We start from the raw sequence: 18,223 nt of genomic DNA, 5'->3' as shown, positions 1-18,223 counted from the left end.
GTCCATGGGGCTGAGGGCTGGTCTGAGAGTCTGCATTTCTCACAAGTGCTCAGGTGCTGCTAATGGGCCGCAGACCCAGGATGCAGTGCACCTTTTCCCAAAGTGTGATGCATGAGACACCAGCCTTACAAAAGATACACCAGCAAAAGTATTCATTGACCAAATTAGCATTCCCAGCACTGCTGGTTATAGCACCCTCTTGAAAATATGAGATGATGCACTATATTTAAAAATGGAGACACAGTCACGCAGTAACAAAACAATACATTTCCCACACTTTCAATTTGACGAAATATATTTAAGTATCAGTATTCACCACAAGGGAATTGGCATTGTCTACAATATGATGCATCTCCTTTGTGTCCCTTCAGAGTCTCTGAGCCCTGCTCTTTTCCCAACCACTACCGTAGCAATTCTTTCACGTTCTCACTTCGCTTCCTGCCTTGGGGTTCCCTGGATGTTGCTGCACAGGAAAGCAAGGGTAATCTTAGAGGTTTTGGTGTGGTCAGCACTTGAGGACCATTCTGGTCCCACTGGAAGATGAAAAAAATATATATATATATATCCTTTTCTCTCCTAGTTAAGGATCCTCATAAGGTACCACAGGACCAAACCCCTGACACCTGAGCTGTGACCAACTCAATATCTTTAATGTTTGTGCTGTGTTTATGCAATGGTTAATGTTATGTGTCTCTCGGCTGTGCTTCTCAGTGGTTTGGCAGTCAATATGCAATTAATTTCCCTTTGGTCATCTGATGTGAGCAGCCAATCAGTGAGAAGGGACGTGTCCATGGGTGTGTGACCTGCCCCTGGAACGTAAGTGAATGTCTTGACAAAGCGCACACGCTCTCAACCGTGTATACTCTTTTTATCATTGACCATCGCTTTTCATGTCAGACATCACCGAAGACCATGTAACCTAGCATTTCTGGGGCTCAGGCCTTAGTATTTTTAGGAACTTCCTGGTTGGTTGTAATATGCAGCAGATGAAGCGTCACTATGAATGACTGTCTAGACAGTATGTCGGATCAGGAGAGTGGTGACTATTAATGAAAAACTGGGAAAATCATCACCTTCCACGTAGTTGCTCTGAACATCTAAGTTTTGCTCAGTTCTTGAATGATTCCATTCACTGTGTATTAGCGGGATTGAACTGGTTGCCCAGCTAGTGGCTTGTTCTAGCTCTGTGAGCTGGAACGATAGCTCTCTTTCACTCTTGGGATAAGGAGGTGTAAAGACCTTTCCTGAGCCCCGTGGCTCACCTTAGTTATTAATTAATAATTAAGAATACAATTTCGAATTGTCTCCTTCTTTCTATAGACAGTGGTTCCTCTTAATTTCTGTTGAAACCTGCTGGGAAGGGAGAGGTGTGGAAATAGTAACTATATCAATAAGGTGAAATTTGTATATTCTTTTTTCTATGTATCTTTCACATGATTGTTAAATATACAGTTTTCTTTTGAAGAATTTGGAATTATTTTATGACTAGAAAATTCCTCAGGGAAATCAACAGCAGATTTTTGGAGACTTTCTTCTCAATTTTTTTTGAAATTGGAATCAATTGGGAATGCTTTTAAAATGCAGATTCTGATTTGGCAAGACTTAGGGCCTAAGAGTCTGTTCTTTCAGCAAGCTCCCAGGGGTTGCTGATCTTGCTGGGTAAGGAACCATCCATGGATGAGCAAAGGCTTTGAATCCAAGGTAACAATTTAATGGCCACAATCTGATTTCCTTCTTAATAATGAGTCACTCTACTCGAGTTACTTGTATTCTCCATACCTCAGTTTTCTTATCTCTTAAACTAAACAATAGTAGCTATTGCACAGATTAAAAGAAGTACCACATATATTGCATTTAGAATATTGGTACTGTGGTATATATTCAATAACAGTTAATTCAGTAATAGTCAAATACAACAGTAGTTATATTACCATTATAATCCCTTTATTTTCAGCTACCAAAAGTATGATGTATAAAGAATAATGATTTGCCTAAGGTCACATGCTATGCTTATAACACAGCAAGACAAGATCTCAAGCCATATTTTAAAACTCCTAGTTCTTTCTATATTTCTTTGAAGTCGTATTTCATTTGCTTCTACATCACTCCGGACATCTATCTACATCACTCTGGACATCTATGTATTTGTTGTACATTAAGTACTACAACCAACACTTGTGTTGGTTGAAAAGTTAATATAATCCTTTGATGCCACCTTCATAGGTGGAAAGAAATTATTCTCTACTAAGGAATAGAAATAGTAGATAATGTCTAATGAATAGAGCAAGGCAGCAGTGATAGGTAACTACTTCTAAGATCAAGTGATAAAACACATTGTGACATCCTCTATGTGCTTGAATAGATCACTCATTCTGGGAGAAGCCAGCTGCCATGACCTGGGCACACTCAAGTGGACATATGGGGAGGAATTCAGAGACCGAGACCTCCTGCCAACAGCCCACCGGTAATAAAGCTTCTTGCCAAAAGCTACATGAGTGAGCCACTCTGTGAGTGGATCCTCCCTCCAGTCCCAATCTGTTCTTCAGATGACAGTAGGGAGCCCTAGTCACATCTTAATTGAAATGTCATGGGAAACTACAAGCCAGAACCATAAAGTTATTTTCTCCTTAATTCCTTATTGGAAAGAAACTAAGAGAGAACAAATATTTATTTTTGTAAGCTGCTAAACATGTGTTGGTTTTTATTGCAACAATAGATACCTAATGCATTCTCTACTTATTTGGAGGACAGAATAGTAACTGGCAAAACATATTTTCAGTTAATCACTCAGTCATTCTTATTTCATTTATGTACTCACGCACCCATTTACCCATGAGATAGGGTTAAAAGTCATGAAAATTCTAGAATATCAGATTTCCAAGTGTGGGGGATATAAGCATTGAACTTGTATTCAGGGTAAATGGTAGTCAATACATGTCCATCAAAAGACTTGAGGCAGACACATTACAAAGAGCAAAGTCGTAGTTATTATCAAGTGTTCTGAAGATATGCTCACTTCACTAATTTAAATGACACGGAGCCAACTGTGCTTCCCAAGTTCTGGGCCATCAAGAAAATCTTAGTTGGTGATGACAATGTCCAGAATTGTTTTTGCTTTATTTTAATCGTAGAGTAAATTAGTAAATTTAGCCAATGAGTGATAATGGGTGGAACAATTCTGAAAGAAACATTGCTGGTGTAAATGCTAAGCATTTGTTAGCTAACTACAAAGTTCCTGGTTCAAGCTCACCCGCAGGCCCTGATGAAGAACGTCCTGGTGATCTGCTGCCATAAAAATGAACTCATTGTCTTGAGTTGACTCTGACTCCTCCACATCCTATAGAACAGACACTGCCCAGGACTGTAATAGTGGCACGTCTTTCTTGCACAAAGTCACTGAAAGCATTCAAACTGCCACGCTTTTAGCTACCAGCTGAAAGTTTAATCACTACAGCAGGCTCCATGTAAAGATTTCAAGAAAGCAAACCCACTACTAGCAAGTGAATTCTGACCTTATGGGACAGAATAGAACTGATCTTAGGGTTTCGGAGACCGTTAAATCTTTACAGGAGCAAACATGTTAAAGAGCAGAGCTTTGAACTGCTGGCCTGGCAGTACTACCTACAGCACCAGAGTTGACTGCCTAGAAAACCCTGTGAGGTCACATGAAGGTGCCATGATTAAACAATTGACTTGACAGTACCCAACCACAATAGTAACAGTGATATTACTAAAATCCAGATCTTCACAAAGCTTCGTGTACTTTCCCCCAGAATAGGTATGTGTAGAGGTTATGCATTGAGCTGCTAGCCACAAGGTTAGAGGTTTGAAACCACCAGCCACTCTAAAGGAGAAAGTTGGGGCTTCCCATTCTCACAGTTTGGGAAACTCACAGGGGCAGTTCCACCCCGTCCTCTAGGGTCCTTATGAGTCAGCGCCCACTTGATGTCAGTGAGTTTGGTTTTTGCTTTTTTGAGCAAGGTTTTATGTCAATGTCGTAGAAATCCAGGGAGAGAAGCATGTAAACACCACTTTAAGCAGCAAAATCGACATTGGAAAGTTGATACAATCTCTGCAACAAATTGATCACATGAAAAAGAAGTAAGAAAAGGGAAGAATATTAACAAATGAAAAATCAAAATACACAGAAAACAAAGTGTATGGATTTTATTGGGATCCTGATTTAAAGTAACTCTTAAAAAGGAAGGGAGACTTTATATATATATATAATTTTATTAGGGGCTTGTACAACTCTTATCACAATCCATACATATATCCTTTGTGTCAAGCGCATTTGTACATTTGTTGCCATCATTCTCAAAACATTTTTACTACTTGAGCCCTTCGTATCAGCTCCTCGCTTCCCCCTTCCCTCCCCCTTCCTCCCTCATGAACCCTTGATAATTTATAAATTATTATTTTTTCATGTCTTGCACTGTCCAGTGTCTCCCTTTACCCCCTTATCTGTTGTCCATCCCCCTAGGAGAGGGTTATAAGTAGGTCATTGTGATCGGTTCCCCCTTTCTCTCCCCACCTTCCTCTTCCCCTCCTGGTATGGCTACTCTCAATATTGGTGCCAAGGAGCTTATCTGTCCTGGATTCCCTGGGTTTCCAGCTCTTATCTGTACCCATGAACATGCTCTGGTCTAGCCAGGTTTGTAAGGTATAGTTTGTTAGTGCTCAGTTCCACTGCTCAGAGCACAACAGGCAGGAGGATTATGGAGGGAGGAGGGGGGAGAATGCAGTGGGAGAGCCTTGCAGGCTTGGGTCCCTAAGCTGTAGCTGCATAAGCATCTTCTGGACTTGTGTCATACACCTGGCAGGTCCAGAGCATTGCAGCAGGATAAGAAGATAAGAACCTCGGGGTGGGGGTGGGGGGAACGTGGGGCCGTGGAAGGCTGGCTGGCAGACCTGTGAGGAGCACTGAGGCAAAGGTGGACTTGGGGGTAGGACGTGGCACTGCAGTGGATTCAACTGGAAAACACTCATAAAGGTCAATGGACAGACCTGGAACTGTTTGAGGGCTTTGCAGTTTTTGCTGTTTGTTTTTCTTCTTTTTTTATTTATTTCTTTTGTTGCATTAGCTGGTGTTGTTTTATTCTTTGTCTTCTTTTTTTGTTACATTTTGCTCTGCTTAGTTTTTTTGCGTATTATTGTCTATGCATGTCGATCTGGACAAGATAGGCGGGATGAACAACCCAGAGGAGAGAACAATGAGACTGATGGTTCCAGGGTGACATGGAGGGGGAGAGATGGAGGGAAATGGGGGAGGGATGCCAACAAACCCCTGGACAAGGAAAAATAAGTGATCTAAAATTGATGGCCAGGAGGGCATAGGATGCTTGGGAAGGCTCGATCAAGGGCAATGTACCAAAACTCGAACATGATAGTTGGACAGGAGGAAAGTAAAAGGAAATAAAGGAAAGAACTGGGAGGCATAGGGCAGTTACAGAGTTCTAAGTGCAGGCACGCACATATGTAAATACATTTATACATGACGGGAATAGAGACACGTACATATATTTATTTATAAAGTATTATAGTAACAGATGGAAATTGGCCTCCACTCAAGCACTTCCTCAACACAGAATAATTTGTTCTAGTAACATGGTACTCTGTGATGCTCACCTTCCCTGGCATGATTGTTGAAGACAAAATGGGTGTATAAGCTATTATGGGGATGAAAGCTGGGGTTCAAGTAGAAAGCAAATGTTTTGAGAATGATGATGGCAACAAATGTACAAATGTGCTTGACACAATGGATGGATGTATGGATTGTGATAAGATTGGTATAAGCTCCCAATAAAATGATTATATTTAAAAAATTAATAAAAAAGAAAGCTGATGGTGCCCTGCTATCAAAAGCTGTAGCATCTGGGGTCTTAAAGGCTTGAAGATAAACAAGAGGTCATCTAACTCAGAAGCAACAAAGCCCACATGGAAGAAGCACACCAGCCTTTGTGATCATGAGGTATCCATGGGATCAGGTGTTAGGCACCAAAGACCCAAAACAAAACAAACAATAAGCAGATCAATGGGAATGAGGAGGAGGGCAGAGTAGAGACTCAAAGTTCATCAGTAATCATTTGGACAGCCCTGTCAGAACAGCCACAGGAAGGGAAGAGCCAGTATAGCCCCCAGGAAACACACAACCTTCCTCTGGTTCTTTAATGCTTCTCCCCCCAACACACACACACACACGCACACACACACACACAATCATGATCCCAATTCTATCTTACAAATCTGACTAGACCAGACCATGTATACTAGTACAGGTAAGAGCTCACAACACAGGGAATCCAGAACAGAAAAACCCCTCAGGACCAATAAGGGGAGCAGCGATAAGGGGGAACTAATCACAATGATCAATGTATGGTGCCCATCCCAGGGGGACGACCAGCAGAAAAGTGGGTGAAATGAGACAGCAGTTGATGTAAGACATGAAAAAAAAAAGAGAATAATTTAGAAATTATCAAGGGGGCAGGGAGAGGAGGGAGGCAGGGGAGAAATGAATAGCTGATTCCAAGAGATCAAATAGAAAGAAAATGTTTTGAAAAAGATGATGACAACATATGTACAGATGTGTTTTACACAATGGATACATGTATGGATTGTGATAGGAGCCCCCAATAAAATGATTTTAAAAAGCAAAAGAAGGGAGGCCTTGCTCGGTACTTGCTCTCATGAGATGACTGAAGCTCTGGGTGCCATAGCAAAGTGTGGTGAGAACATTAGGGGATGTCAGTCTATTTGGGAAATATGGTACCTGGGGTCTTAAAGGCACGTCTCAAAACAAACAGCCATCTAAATGAGGTCCCTGTGTGATCCAAAGAAGGAGCAGTCTTAGCGCAGCCTACTATCTAAGGACTCAGTTTGCGGAATGCTATGGAGAATAGTGATTCAGGGCCTCTATGTGGATTGAGTCTCCTGTGAATTGCCACTGACCATAATTTAGGAATGCAATTCTTTAACAACAGACAAAGAGTGAACATTGTCACTGTAGTTTGGCTTGGGTGTTATTAATCCCCCTTTTGACCCATTTTGAATTGATTCTGTTTTTAAAAATATTTTCTGCTTTCTTTTCAATGAGGTTATTCTCTGTTCTATTAGGAAAATGATGCTGGGTCCTCTTTAGTTTTTTTGTTTTGAATACTTTGCTGTGTAGGGAAGTCAGGATGAGTAAATCTATGAAGACAGCAATGGGATTAATATTTCCCTGGGGTCACAGAAGAAGTTGGGGAAAATGGGGAACCAATAGCAATAGGTGCCAGAAGGAAGTAAATGCTCCAATGCTGATTGTGGTGATCATGACACAAGCTTTCTTAATATTCTTGAACTATTGATTATATGATTTGTATCATATCTAAATAAAACTATATTTTTAGAAAATGATCAGTTGAAACCCAAGGCTCGGGGAGGGGATTACTGCTCCTTTCAGAATCCAGAGAATGTGGCCAACACCCAGAGTCCTAGAAAACTTTGAGATTGAAGTTGATGTAACCCTTTTCTTTGTAATGGAGAAAATATGTTTTATATGTAGGATGGGCATGGATATGCCGGGGGGGGGGATGGAAAGAATATTAATGATTAAATTGTTTGCTCCCAAAATCTGTGTTGTAAATTTTACTGTACCTGTGTTTATAATTCCCTTTGAGAAAGAGCTTTCTCTTTGTTTTGCTAATAAAACAGTATTTGCATAAAATTTAAATAAAAAGTAAAGAGGGGAATTTGTTACATATAAAATACATATAAAGGGAAAAGATACATATAAAATATATTTTTATATTAGTGAAATTTGAACAGGGATGATATGTATATTTGATGACTTTAGGGATAAGGGTATCGTATCTTGTCTTAAAAAAAATTCCCTGATGGTTAGAGAACGATATTCACATTACTACTTAGGAAATATTACGAAGCTGGGAGCTTTCTTCAAGGTAATCAAGGCAGAGGGGAAAAATGAATTAGAAAGCAGAGAAGCTGATTATCTTTGAAGCTGAGTGATGGATCAATGGGCTTTCCCTCTCTGAGTATCCTTGCACTAGTGACTACGTCTATTTATGCTTGGGATTCTAATGAAAAGTTTTTAAAATTAAAATGTTTGACATAAAAATCCCAACAGTGGCAATACCAGCAACCGGCCGTTGGCACCAAGAGCCTCGATGGTTTCCTGGGCACCGCGCGCCGGCAGTCCCTCTCCTCTCAGTGATCGACCTCACCGCTTTCTCTTGTCTTCACTTGACCAGCTTCACTGAACAATATGACTCTAGATATTTGGTTTACTTAAATTCAGGGCACTGTGACCTGTGAGGAATGTAAACTCTGCCCCATCATCTCAGTAATCAAGGGTCTGCTGCAGCGCTCCAGTGGCGAGGCAAGGAAATGCAGCCTGGGAGACACCAGAACCCTGGCAGGGTCAATGGGATTCAGCAATTTACCTCTCTCTGAGGTTAATTCACTAGCATTATTTTAGAGGAAAATGCCCTTCTAGGAACTCTCGTTTGCAAGACAAAGGATCGGATCAAAATGAGCTCCATACACCCAATTGGCTAATTTGCTATTTCCTATGGTTTTTGTGGAAGCTCAAGTATAACCTTTCCCACTGCTTCCATTACAAATTCACTTCGCATTTTAAAATCTCTTTTAATCCTTCAACACTGAAGAAAAGAGACTCCTATTATCAGACGCATGGCTCTCAGTACAGGTAACTCTGCCTTTCTCTGCTACCAGCTTTGTTAGTCAATTAGAAGAATATGTTCTTGGTGTTATTAAATGGATTCCATTTTAGATATAACAGATTTGTGCAGCTAAAACCTTGGTGTTGGGTGATGGCTATGTAAATGAAAAATGGGAGATAATTACCCTGCCTCTGTTCTCTGCATTAAACTGTGGGAGATGTCTGCATTAATAAAATAAATAATATACCTCCTGGTCATACTACCAAAATATTAAATGCCAACTCACAAATTTAAGACATTTAATAGAACTTAAGCATATCAACTTATAAATGTGTTTAAAAAGAAAATTTGACAGTGGAGATTTACCCATTGAGTAATATTAATAAAGAACATTTTCTCTTACTTATGGATGACTTTCATATGCAGGATTCTAATTATGTTCCTGCTCCTAATATCATTAATTTTTATAATTGACAACATTAATATTTGTGTCGGGTACCATTCTAGATATGTTAAGTAGGTCCTTTCATTGAATTCAGACTATTTATTTCACATAAAAATCAGTTACACTAATTACCCTCAGTGAACATTTTTTTCTCAGGTAAGAGAACTAAGACCTTGGGAAGTTCAAGTCTTTCTACATGGAGTAAATATGTCCTAAATGTCGGATGGGCGTGGATATGGGGGTGGGGTGTGGATTGTAGGCAATTATAGAGTTAGCAAGGAAAAAAACCAGGGTACAAACCTAACCATTCTGTCGCTAGCATCTCAGCTCCCATCACTGCACTAATATTATTAAAAGAGCTGCAAATCTCAGATCATTTCTCCTCAATTCTGCTTCTGCATTCATTTGTCTGGCTGTGCATTGTCTCTAAGTGGGGGCATGAGTGTTTTAGCTTTGTGTTTATACGAAATTGTATGGTTTCTGTCCAGCAAGCTCCCCCCAAAGATGGAAGCGATTGCTACCCTGCCATGCCGCCCTTCCTTTCCCCCACTTTGTGCTGCAGGTCTGAATTTGCAGGTATACCAGCAAAACAAATTTTCTCTTAGGTTGAATCTAAAAGAAGGGTCACTTTTTGAAAAGAGTCAACAGTTTTAGATGTATTTTAGGGAATCTTCTTGGGGGCTAATGTGTTGGGGTTCCTTTTGAAAGTGTATGAATGTTATTCACCTACCACACACATTCCAGGGACTTCTCAGACTCCTGGAGCCAATCCAACGAATTTCCTATAAGTTCATGGACACTAACTTCTGAATTTTTTAGCAGTTTTATTGACATTTCATCCACATATCCAAGTACAGTCTTTACCACAATCAATTTTAGAACATTTTTCTCCTGTACTCATTGATATGTGTATCTTTTTTTCCTTCCATTTTTGGCAAAAACAGACATGATAAAACATTTTCTGATTCAGTAATCTCTACATGTATGACTCAGTGACTTTGAGTATACACTTCATGTTGAACTCTCTCTTATGACTGCCCTACTGGTGATGCTTGAAGTCCAATAGCAGTTATTATAACTGAAGGCAGGTGATGTGCACCGGAGCTGTCAAATAGGACTGGTTCTGGGCCTGAGCTTTGGTGATCACTAGCTGTATGTACAAAGCCTTAGGGAATTTCCTTTCCCTATGTGACCCTATGTGATAGAGTTGAAGGACCCAGCCAGGCCAGCCCCTGGGAGACTGTTCCTCCCTGGGAAAGCTGGAGAAGGGTGGAGGTAATCCACTTTCCAATGCACTCTGCCCTGAGAGCAAGATTATCTACATCTGTAATTAATGATTAGAAATAATTCAATGAAGGTTTAATCTGTGGGAGAACTCTGGAAATGAATTTTTTCCCCATAGCCTTCTGCACAGGAGTGTTCAAAATTTGAGTTTTAATATAGGCCATAACCTGATGATGTCTCCTTGGAAGACTATGGTCTATATCAGATGCTAGATAGACAGATAGATAGATAGATGATAGATGATAGATAGATAGATAGATAGATAGATAGATAGATAGATAGATAGATAGAAAAGCTGTGGAAAACCCCCCTACTTTTTTCTGTTGACCTGGATCCTCCATCTGCTTCTTAGTACTGGGACCCATAGCCTGCCATGATGCCTGCTGACAATGGATTCATTTCATTCACATCTAGCACCCTGCTTCCTGGTCCCCCAGCCCTGGCAGCTGCTGCAAAGGCCAATTTAGCAACTGCACTATAGACGTGCACTATAGACTAGGATTGCCACTATCTGTGGCCATGCTCTCTCCTAATGTGTGTATATGTGTATGCTAGCCATGTGTAACTGCCACTCATTTTGCTTTCCTAGAGAGAGCAGCCTAACCCAGTCATTGTTATCGTCTCCATGAGAAAACTGAGTCTGCTCTGAAAAGAACGGGGGAAGGAGTGAAGAAAGAGACGGAGAATAGACAACACAGGGGAACAAAGGTCTGTTGTCCAGTGAATTCCCCATTAATGAAAAAACTCTGCGTGCAAAGCAGCAGAATTGCTCCATAGGTTTTTCTCAGCTGTGATCTTTAAGAATCAGATCACCACGCCTATCTTCCCAGGAGCCTTTTAAATGTGTTTCGACCTTTGGGTTAGTTGTTACCATTGGTTGCCATTGAGTTGTTTTGAACTCATAGTGACTCCATATTTGAACTGCACCATAGGGTTTTCTTGGCAATAATCTTTGTGGAAACAGATTGCCAAGTTTTTCTCCCACAAGGTGCCAGGTGGACTTGAACCAACAAACATCTGGTTAGCAGTCAAACACGTAACTCTCTGTACTACTCAGGGAGTCCTGAACACAAGATAAGCCTTCTCAAACCCCAGAGGTCACTTTCAACTTGAAAATTGGGTAAAAGCTCATTTGACGGTTTCATTTGCAATGCTAAAACTAAACTTAAAAAAAATGCTACCTGTTTATTATTATTTTGTTTTTGTTTTTCTCAACAGCTTTGTTGGCATATAATTCACATATCATACAATTCAGCAGTTCAGTCACATTAAGAAGAGTTGTACCATCATCACCACAATCAGTTCTAGAACATATTTTTCATTCTTGTATTCATCATTGTTAGCTCCTCATTTCCCTCCAACCTCTCCCTGCCATCCCCCAAAGAACCATGACATATTAAGAATAGCTAGAGAAGCAAGGTTGAAATAGGAGAGTTCAACTAAAAGGCTATTTCAATAACCTAGTGAGAGATGACGCTGGTGTCTTGGCCCAGAGGGAGGCAGACGGACAGAGGTGGGGAGGATTGGCTTGCAATAGGTTTGGAGGGCAGATCAAGAATTCAATTTCAGAAATGTTGAGCTTGAGGTATTGGTTGGATACCTGTAGTATGCTGAGCTACAAATTACCAAAACTCATAGTGGTTAAAACAATACCCATTTATGAAATCATAGTTTTTTAAAGTCAGAAATCTGGACAGTATATGCTTGAGTTCTCTGCAAGGGTATTGCAAGGACAAATACAAGATATCCCGTAAATATATTTCTTTTCTGGGACCTCTGAAGAAAAATATGCTTCCAGGTTTCTTCAGCTGGTTGGCAGAATTCAGTTACTTGTGATCTTAGGACTATTTTCCTCATAGCTGTTTCCTTGATGACTCGTAGTTGGGGAATATGTATTAACTCCCAAATAATAATAATTTTTAAAACCCAACATTTTCTATAGCTAGTTGAATAAGAGAAAATGAGGGACATACAGAGGAGAGAGAGTCAACCTAAGGGATTCTGTGTTACTAAAGATGATGTGAGCCATTTTGTCAGAATCTCTGAGTAATGGGTTAATGATTTTTTGAGAATAAAAAATCATTATGCAATAGATTTTTCTTTCTTTGAAATCTGTTTTGTTAACAAGACGGTAGTTTAAATTTGTTTCATTTTGTTCATCTGTTTAAAGGGATGCAAATGTTCAAGTTACTGAGTTTCTCATTTAGCGGGTTGCTCCTGGTTGAGGAAAGTTTTCTTGCTTACTTTTAGATTTATAGAATCATAACCTATATGAGGGGGTTACTAAGAATAAAGAAATTATATTTTCACAACTATGTATTTAATTTTTTTATTATCAAACAACCTTATCACCTTCAAAGTATGCTCCTTTACACTTAATACATTTGTCGAATCTGATTCTAGGAAACATTTTTAAAATTCATCTCTTTGGATGGCTCACAGTACCTCCCTTTTCTTTTTTTTTTCACCTCTTCTATGTCATCCAATCTCTGTCCTTTAATGTCCCTCTTCACTTGCAGAAACAAAAAGAGGTCACACAGAGCAAGATCAGATGAGTAAGGTGCATAGGGCAAGAGAAACATCCTGATTTTTGCCAAAATCTGGCTGAGATGGCTGCATGAACAGGTGCAATGTCATGGTGGCAAAACCAGTCTCCTGTCTGCCACAAATCAGGCCTTTTCTGTAGCATACTATTATGCAAGCATTTCAGAAACTTTAAATCAGCGGTTCTCAACCTGTGGATCATGACCCCTTTGGTAGTTGAACAACCCTTTCCCAGGGGTCCCCTAAGACCATCAGAAACTGAGACCAAGGAACTGAGACACAGCCTCTCTATCCGTCTCCAGGCGGGTCTGCCCACATGCAGGTACACCCACATATGAGTACCTGGCATGAAGATTGTTACCCTAGCTACCTACACCATGCTTCAAAACAAAATTTCATTTATTTGTAATTATAAATGAATACTTCACAATATATAATTATATATCTTTTGTGATTAATCACTATGCTTTAATTATGTTCAATTTGTGACAATGAAAATACATCCTGCATACCAGATATTTACATTACTATCCATAACAGTAGCAAAATTACAGTTATGAAGTAGCAACAAAAATAATTTAGGGTTGGGTAGGTCACCGCAACATGAGGAACTGTATGAAAATATTACAGCATTATGAAGGTTGAGAACCACTGCTCTAAATAGAAAGCTGATTAACAGTCTGATTTGGTGGAGTGAACCCCGAATCCACTACCTATCAACTATTTTGTCCATTGGGAAAGCTGATGGATATCTAGAATGAGTTTTGTCATCAATCAGACATTTCATCATTTTTGAAATCAGAAAACCACTCGTATATTTGAGTTTTCCCCAGGGGCTGTCCTTGTAAGCTATCACAAGTTTCTGTGACATTTTTCCCAATCAGGAAACAAAATTTCACAGCTGCATGCTATTCTCTTAAATTGCCATAAAAAATGAGGTTCATTTTTTTAAAAGTTCGAGTAAAACTACTTTTATGAAAAAAATTCACTGTGTCCAGAAAGAACCTCCCCAGGTGACACCACTGGATGCACTAACTCAGAGCAATTCCTGGATGCTTGCTTAGTGGGGAAAACGTGTACACTGAAAACTCTGCTCCGCCCAGCACAATTCTGGTTTGAGGGGATACCCCCTCATGTTTTAATAAGATTCCTGGTGATTCTTAAATATTCATAAGAATCATAAACATAACTGCCTCTAATCTTGCTTCATTAACATCATGGAGGATATGCCATAAAAGATATCATTTCACAAAATGAAGAACAATTACATAATAATGAGAATGATGGCCTAGATTCTATCCTTTGACGCTCCCAAAATGTCTGACCTTGCCTCATGTCAAACACATTCAGCCTATCTTATCATGCCAAAACTCTTACATCAACTTCAAATCTAAAAATCTCTTGGAGCAAAAGTTCTCTTCACCTGTGGAACTATGAAATATAGAGTACAATTTATTTGTTCCCAAAGCACAATATTGTTACCATCTCAAGGTAGACAATTCCATTTCCAGCTTGAAGTCCAGAGTTTCTTATCAGTCATAAGTGTTTGCTTTAAATACCAAGTAATTTCCTTAAATACCAAATAATTTCCCTAAGAAAAAAAATATTTCATCTTCAACAACTGAACTGGATCATTCTTTACAAAGGTAATGGAAAGATTACTTCTACTGATGCATCAATGTGTTTCATAGATGCTCAGTGCTCTGGGGTCTGAATGAATTCAGTAGCAGTGGGTTTGTCTGGCTTGGGGTCTTTTAGTTTTGTTTGGGTTTACAAGATCCTAATTAGCACTGTCACCTCTTGTAGATAAGTCACAAAATATATAAAATATATTTTATATATATTTCTCAGAAACTTTAAATCAGCGGTTCTCAACCTGTGGGTCATGACCCCTTTGGTAGTTGAACAACCCTTTCCCAGGGGTCCCCTAAGACCATCGGAAACTGAGACCAAGGAACTGAGACACAGCCTCTCTATCCGTCTCCAGGCGGGTCTGCCCACATGCAGGTACACCCACATATGAGTACCTGGCATGAAGATTGTTACCCTAGCTACCTACACCATGCTTCAAAACAAAATTTCATTTATTTGTAATTATAAATAAATACTTCACAATATATAATTATATATCTTTTGTAATTTATAAATTTATAAATATAAAATATTTCCTATTGTCACAGGAAAGTAAGCCATCCACTGTATATTACCCCATTTATACTGTCATAGAGTTGATTCTGACTTTAAGGACCCTATAGAACAGGATAGAATTGCCCCTTTGAGTCTCCAAGGCTCTTAATAGTTATGGAAGCAGATAGCCTCCTCTTCCAGAAAGCTTCAGGTGAGTTCCAACTGCTGACACTAAGGTTAGGAGCCCAAGGACTTACTTGCCAGACCACCAGGGCTTAAAATTAAAATTCCATTTAGAAAGTCAAAGGAGAGCGAAAGATGACGTTATTGTCATGGGTTGGATTTTCCCAAAGAGACACACACAAGAAAGAACACCTTGGAAACACAGAAGCATTAATTGGAGTGATGCTGCCCTAAACCAAAGCATGCCTAGAGCTATCAACAAGTAAAAGAGATCGCGATGATTATTCTCTAAAGCCTTCAAAGAGAGAGTAACACTGCCAGTTCCCTGGTGTTAGATTCCTCCACTCTAGACCTATGGCAGAATAAATCTCTCCTGTTTTAAACCTTCTGCTTTGTCATACTTGGTTATGACAGCCCTAGGAAATTAATGTGCATTTATAAAACAAAAGAAAAAAATACATTATCCTGGCTATTTACAGGTATCACTCACATGAACACTGTAGCAAAGTTACTGTTTTTTCATTTTCTTGTTAGATGTTAGGTCTTTTCGCTGTAATAGCAATTATGGTTTGCCTTATTTTTATTGTTGGGAAATATCGTGTTGTCAACATCCCTTATGACTTCCGTTCCGCAAAGACAATCAAGCCAACAATCAAATGTCTTTATTTTAAAAAGTTCATTAATAGGGAAATGGCTCCAAATTAAAATGTGGGAAAATCTATCTGCAGTTTCAGAGCTTGGATTCAATTTGAAGTTACTGCTAGTCAACACAGCACATACTCAGTGTTTTCTGGAATGCAGGATGGGAGCAGGAATAGGGACATTGAAATTCTTTTATGAATGGTATCAAACTTTCTAACAAGAGTGAAACTCAAGTCAAATCTGCCAGGGCAGAGCACACCCAGAGGGGAGATGTTGCTAATTGGAATGAAGCACAGGTGTACTCCCTGTAACTCACTGCAATCCAGTGGATTCTGACGTGTAGAAATCCGATTTGGGTTTTCAGGCTTTGTAAAACTTTATGGGTCTTTTCTCACTCATTTTTCCCCATGGAGTGGCTGGTGAGTTTGAACCCCCGACCTTGCAGTTAGCAGCTTACCAGACACTGCCACCAGGACTCCAGGCATAGGTGTGGTGGCTTGGAATTAGCACATATTACTGGTGAATATGGATTCAATAAGATTCTCTGAAACTTTTTAGATGTTCTCATCACTTCCAAGATGTTAAATTTTAGGTGGTATTTCATTCACTGTATTAGCAAATTATGTGATATTATTGAAATATTATATATTATACTTGAACTATTATATATCATGCTATTGTTCCCAATGTTAACAGAATTTTCAAGAGAAAAGGATCCAGTGTACCCAAGGCTAAATGGTGCCAAACGATGTCTAGTTGGCCATATCCAGGCCATATCCAACTATGAGCAGAACTGGAACTTTCAGGGAAATTGATGATATTTTATAATTCATTGTCCTTCTTGCAGTGAAAATGATTAAGAATACTTAGTATCTGCTGTTCAGCCATGATGTGTAGACCTGGGCTTAGCCGAGGAGCATTGACCCACCAACAGGATATTTATTGCAACAAGCAAGTGCAGGTGCAGGTCTCCCCATGGTGGATAGTTAAGTATACACTGAAGATTCTCAGCATAACCCAAGTGAAGTTGTTAGAGGGGCCATGTTATCCATACTGTCATGTTGCCTCCTCCTTGAATAAGACTGATGAGGTAAATACAATATTACATTTCCTAAATTTTTATGGGTTGTCACTTCTGACATATAGAACTCCAGGCAGAAGTGTAAAAGCTGTCTTTTAATTTATTGGCGTTGTCCATTTCCTGATAGAGAATATTGAGGGGGTTATCTGATATCATTTTTTAAGAGCATTTAAGTTAGTTAACTGGAGCTCTGGTGATATAGTGGTTACTTGTTGGGCTACGATCTGCATGGTCTGCAGTTGGAAACCACCAGCAGCTCTGAGGGAGAAAGACTGCTCTACTAGACACTTGGAATTCCAGAAACCCAGAGGGATTCGCATTTACTCATGGCAATGAGTTTAGTTTTTTAGATGTTAACACAAAAAGGTGGTATACTCTGTGCATTTGCACTTCATCATTATTTTGAAGCATTTCATGTGAAAAAAATGGTTTAAAAGATTAGATTTTTAAACTCATCCACATTATAGTAAATTGAAAGGAACAATCTATAACATACTTTAAACATCATTGTGAAATAAAGTTTCCAGTTATAAAAATGGTTTTAATTGCTATTATCTACTTAAGTGAATGAAATGTCTAGCTCAAGATGTTGATTAAGGATTTGAAGAAAGCGTTATAAAAATCCTTGAATCAGTAATTGCATGTAACCATTCAAGTATAAATCCAGTTAGTAAAATTAATTTTGTTCTCAAAAGCAAGCTCATTTCTTAAAAATAAAAGTTTAAAAAGTTATGTTTGACATTTATCCAAGTCAAACTTCTTATCTATCCTAGTACTAATTATTTTTCACTCTCTCTCTCTCCTTCTCTCTCTTATATCTATCTATCTGGTAGGTACATAATCTGCTGTCAACTTGAGACTATTAAGAGTGAAGGGGTGAAGTTTAGCCTGTCAATCAGTTTGTAGCTTGATGACCTCATTTGGAGGTTCTAAGGAGACAAATTGCTCACTGGAAGTCACAGTCACACTCTCTGCTTCTTATTTCTATTGACAAGCCACATAGAACTATGCTGGTAGAACCAGAGCCCTGGAGCTGGAGGAGCCACATGGAGACCCGTACCAGTATTGAATGCTTACAGATGCTTACACCACCACTGAATCCACAAGATTTTCCACTCACTGACCAGTGATCTTCCAACATTCAGTATCATTGCATGTGTTGTGTGAGTCTGAAGGGGAATTTATAGACGGGTATCAGACATATAGGCTAATATTGGACTTTGGGACTTGATCTGG

The 18,223-nt window shown here is 39.3% G+C and overlaps 1 protein-coding gene across 1 annotated transcript in view; it reads right to left on the bottom strand.

Moving 5' to 3' along the window:
• The window catches only part of GRM7 (glutamate metabotropic receptor 7), a 1,162,681-nt gene that overhangs the window by 1,002,233 nt on the left and 142,225 nt on the right, over nucleotides 1–18,223 (bottom strand). The gene's annotated exons all lie outside the window — the stretch shown is intronic.

Source organism: Tenrec ecaudatus, chromosome 6, assembly GCF_050624435.1.
Source record: "Tenrec ecaudatus isolate mTenEca1 chromosome 6, mTenEca1.hap1, whole genome shotgun sequence".
NCBI classification, from domain to species: Eukaryota; Metazoa; Chordata; class Mammalia; order Afrosoricida; family Tenrecidae; genus Tenrec; species Tenrec ecaudatus.
This window is presented reverse-complemented; position numbering and strand designations above follow the sequence as displayed.